The sequence below is a fragment of the Varroa destructor genome, unplaced genomic scaffold (genome assembly GCF_002443255.2).
Source record: "Varroa destructor unplaced genomic scaffold, Vdes_3.0 BEIS01000006.1, whole genome shotgun sequence".
In the NCBI taxonomy this organism is placed as follows: domain Eukaryota; kingdom Metazoa; phylum Arthropoda; class Arachnida; order Mesostigmata; family Varroidae; genus Varroa; species Varroa destructor.
In genome coordinates, this window is record NW_019211459.1 from 29,679,407 (window position 1) to 29,683,506 (window position 4,100).

Consider the following 4,100-nt stretch of genomic DNA (forward strand, 5'->3'; position numbering starts at 1 on the left):
CTATCCAATGTGCCGGTATTAACCGTAGGGTACAGATTTAGTGCACACCTCGTAACTTGGTCTACCCCCGTATCACCTTTCATTGCCCACAGCTGCATAATTCAAATTTCCGCGAATCGTACATCAATTGCTGTGGCTCTCATCAAAATCTTCGCCGGCAAAGGTCTGGTAAAGGGAGGGGGGTACAAATACAGAGGAAGAGAATAATAGTAGGCTTAAATTCAGATTAGAGCTGAACCAAAAAATATACGTAGACTGCGATTAGTAGACTATGTTTATTATTCTGCCACAATAGTATATTAACACTAATAATGTACACGATTGAAAATGTTTTAAGGTGTTATTAATATGATTTGTTCATGGCTGTGTCCTTCGTCACTCACAAACTATATTTTTATGCGTGGAGGTGAAAGGCTAAAATCAAATCTCCAGTCGGGTTGAAGACAAACGTCACAAGAAACTGATCTGTTCAGGTTTCAAAGCGAAAAAAGGAACGTAGAGTAAATAATATCGTAACATAGGTCAACACGAAACAGTACTCAGATATAGTTGAATGAATCAGGAATAACTGAGCATTAACCTGAATAGTAAAAGACACCGACACGATACAGCTGATGATCGATCAACAAAATGCGACAAAGGAACGTGAAAGCTGTGAAACATAGACGAATGAACTTAGCCAGTGACCTTCGCACTGTGAAACTATTAACTACATACTATTTTCTTTTAGGTGAACATGGCTTTTTGCATGTATGATGCCCATATATTCATGTGCACATTCAATGCTGCCCTTAACTTGTTGTTATGGTGAGATATTTATCCACTTCTGTTCGTAATCCTTATGGTTTGTTCGCCGAATATCTTGTGCTAATATGTACATATTTGCTCGTTGCTAAGTATAACAAAATTCAATGGTATTGAATTCACTCTAGTCCGATGCGAGGTCCGGTACTACGACGACAATATTTTTCTGCGTGCTACATGGCCCTCCGGTTTCTTTTGTGCCCCATGTCCTCTGTCGATGAAAATACTTCTCATTTATGCTATAATTCTTTCCAATTTCTCCTCTCCTCCTTTATGCACCAGTCAGCCGTTTGGCCCAGTCTGACGCTGATTCTACATATACAAAGTGAGTCGTTCGAGCAAAGAACGAAAACGAAGTCAGAGACGACAACAGGAGTGAAAGCAGAAGGATGGTTGGTGCAGAGGAGATTACAGCCAAACGGTGAGAAACGGTGTGCGTCTGTCTACGACCAACAGAAAGAACTGGGCCAGACGGAGAGCGCGAAAGCAAGGCAAGCAAGAGCAAATCGGGACGAGCGTTACATATATATATGGGGAGAGAGAAAGCGGTAAGGAAGGGGAGTAAGAAGTAGAGCGTTGTGACGTCAGCCATGATAGTCGTAAACTTCATCTTGCACCACACCCCTTCGTTCTGCTACTACTGTCGGGCGCGGAGTCTCTCGCTGCTGCTATTCGTCTTTACTGTTCTCTTTCAAGCATGTTTTTCCATGTCTACTTCGTTCACTCTCTGTACGGTCCTCCAGCATTCTCTTCGCACTCGTCTATATTCGTAAACGTACAGGCTGAATGCGGGACCGAGCCGTCTGTCGGGCGTCGACATGTCTTCTTTCCATTCGGTATTCTCTCTGGGTCGTATTGTACACTCGCTCACTTGTTTAGTGCACAGTTGCACAGCCGAAGACGGCACTGCCGCCCACCCGCTCGCCATGCAGCCAGTCTGCCGGGCTCCCCAGTTGCTCTTGTGTCTTGTCTCTTCGCTTACGCTATGTCACTACTATAGCTACAACTAGCTACTGCCCTTGTCTGTTGGTCTCCAACTCTCCTTCCTCTAGTTCGCCAGCTCGCGTTCATCGTTTTTCCCTTCTTGCCATCGCGCTGCTTCGTAAAGCGGCCGTGGTACAAAAAGAGTTTTAGCCTCGAGCGACGACGATGTCACTCCCACCGTTACCATCGGCGGCAGAAAAACGTTTGCAGGGAAAGATAGACGAGGTCTAAACGTGCTCTCCGGGCTCAGTAGCGGATCGCGGTCGGTGCAACTTCGTAACTGTAACTGTGTCGAGAAGTTCACTCCTCGAGACTAGTCTAATGCACCGCACCGGTTTTGAATTCGCTTGCAAACGTTATGGCTTCTATACGATCAAAAAAACGCGCTATTATTGCCAACACTTATCACCTCCTTATTGAACACTGATGTACTGAGCTCACGGTTGCGACACGGTTGAGCTTGATAATGGCAGACCACTCGATAGTCTAATTCAAACTTTTATTGATTCATGCTTATTAAAACATTTATAGGTATATACATCGCCGAAGGTAAATAGAAAGCGGTAATTGCAACTTAAGCGTTCCCTTTGAAGTACTCGAGGAAACACAAAGGAAAACTGTATCACATTTTTTGCCCTCAGTGAACGTGAGATTATGCTTTTGTAAAATGATTTGCTGATTATTTGAAATGACTAGCTGACATACGCGATTTTAATTTATTTTGAAGGGGCAAGTTTTGCTGATTCTAAAGGAAGCGTATAACAAAGAATTGTATTTAAATTATTATACAGTGCAATTTCTTTCTGAGTTAGATGACGTTTGTGCACTCGGACTTATAGCATACATTTTTGTAGCATACGATATAGATATTTCTGAATAAATGCAGTTAAAAATTGTAAAAATTGCAACAGTACGTCTTGTGGCACTATGTAAGCGCACACTTGGAATCATACTTACGGGATTGTATTTGAAGCTGCCAGGCAGTAAACAACATAACCAGGTAAGGACAGATCTTGGTAGTAGGAGGTTAGTATATCGGCAAAGCCGTTGCGGAAAATTTTAAGTGGGCGTATAAGACTGGCCGGACTATCATAGCAGGAATGCAGTCCTGGCGAAGTAGTTTCAAATGCTGCACGGCGTTTCTAATTACTGGTTGACCTTATTAAAACACTCATGACCACTCATCTTTAACCATGTTTTTACTAACCTAACATCTCACTGCACTTAAACAGGACTAATTTACAGTAAATATTACAAACGAGGAAAATATTATACGAGATTATATCAATCTGAGATCCGACGGACGAACGTTCCCCAAGGGACGTCGATGTTCCAAGGTCTTGCGCAATCTACGCAGGCAAGAGCTACACACGTTACATATGTATATATATAAGGAGAGAGAAAGCGGTAAGGAAGGGGAGTAAGAAGTTGTATCCACGCTAATGGTGTGGTTAAGATTTTTCATTTTGTTTTTTCCTGGCTTCATGCTGCATTTTCTAGTCTGGTATCGGATAGTCAATGGTTGCACAAGGTCTAGTGTATTTTTGAAATGAAACTAATTTTTCTTGCAACATTATACTAAGTGATAGTCAGTGTTATATATTTGTATTGCAATTATTAAATTATATTGTAAATGGTTAAACCAGCTCTTCGCATATATGTGTGCTGTGAACCAGTTAGGTACTTCCTACAGTGAACTTGAAAGTTCATTGAAGCTGAGGTATAAACATTTTAATGAATATGAGCCACACAGATTAAGAGTTCTTTTAAGCCAATTTTTTTTTCCGAGAAGCGAAAGTCGTCTTACGCTCAGAACTATCGGACCTCGGGACTTACAGAGTGACAGAATTATGGACTTGTACACTAAGGAATTCAAAATCACCCAGGAATGACTTAGACGAAGGTCAACTGCTTCAGTTGCAAAATGCGTATTATGTGAAGAAAGAACGACTAATAGTATCAGTTTATTTCTTAATTGCAGCCTTAGAATTAAGCTGTTTGAAGGAAAAAAAAGTTGCTTAAATTAGTTTGACCGAACCTAAAAATCACAAGCTGTTTTAGAAAATAGCTAGTAGGAATTAGATCAGGACAATATAAGTTCACACGATTCGATGAAGAACCTCTCTGTAAAAACGAAATCAAGTTTGCTTTCCCAAGCTACGTTTGAAAACATGATTAAGTACATGGAAAATATGATACTTTTATACCAGTTCAGCTCGAACGGTATTTAATGGTTAGTTTTTTGAAAACTCATGAAATGCTCTTTCGAATGCTATTCGCCTGTTTGGTGCTTGATCTTTCATCATTAGCAT

The 4,100-nt window shown here is 41.1% G+C and overlaps 1 long non-coding RNA gene across 1 annotated transcript; it reads right to left on the minus strand.

Moving 5' to 3' along the window:
• Positions 1-256: 256 nt before the first annotated feature.
• On the minus strand, positions 257-3,130 carry LOC147755095 (uncharacterized). Its single transcript, XR_015330490.1, has 2 exons — positions 2,746-3,130; positions 257-2,153 (listed from the first exon to the last, which is right to left on the minus strand). It is a non-coding gene; the product is annotated as an uncharacterized LOC147755095 (long non-coding RNA).
• Positions 3,131-4,100: the final 970 nt, after the last annotated feature.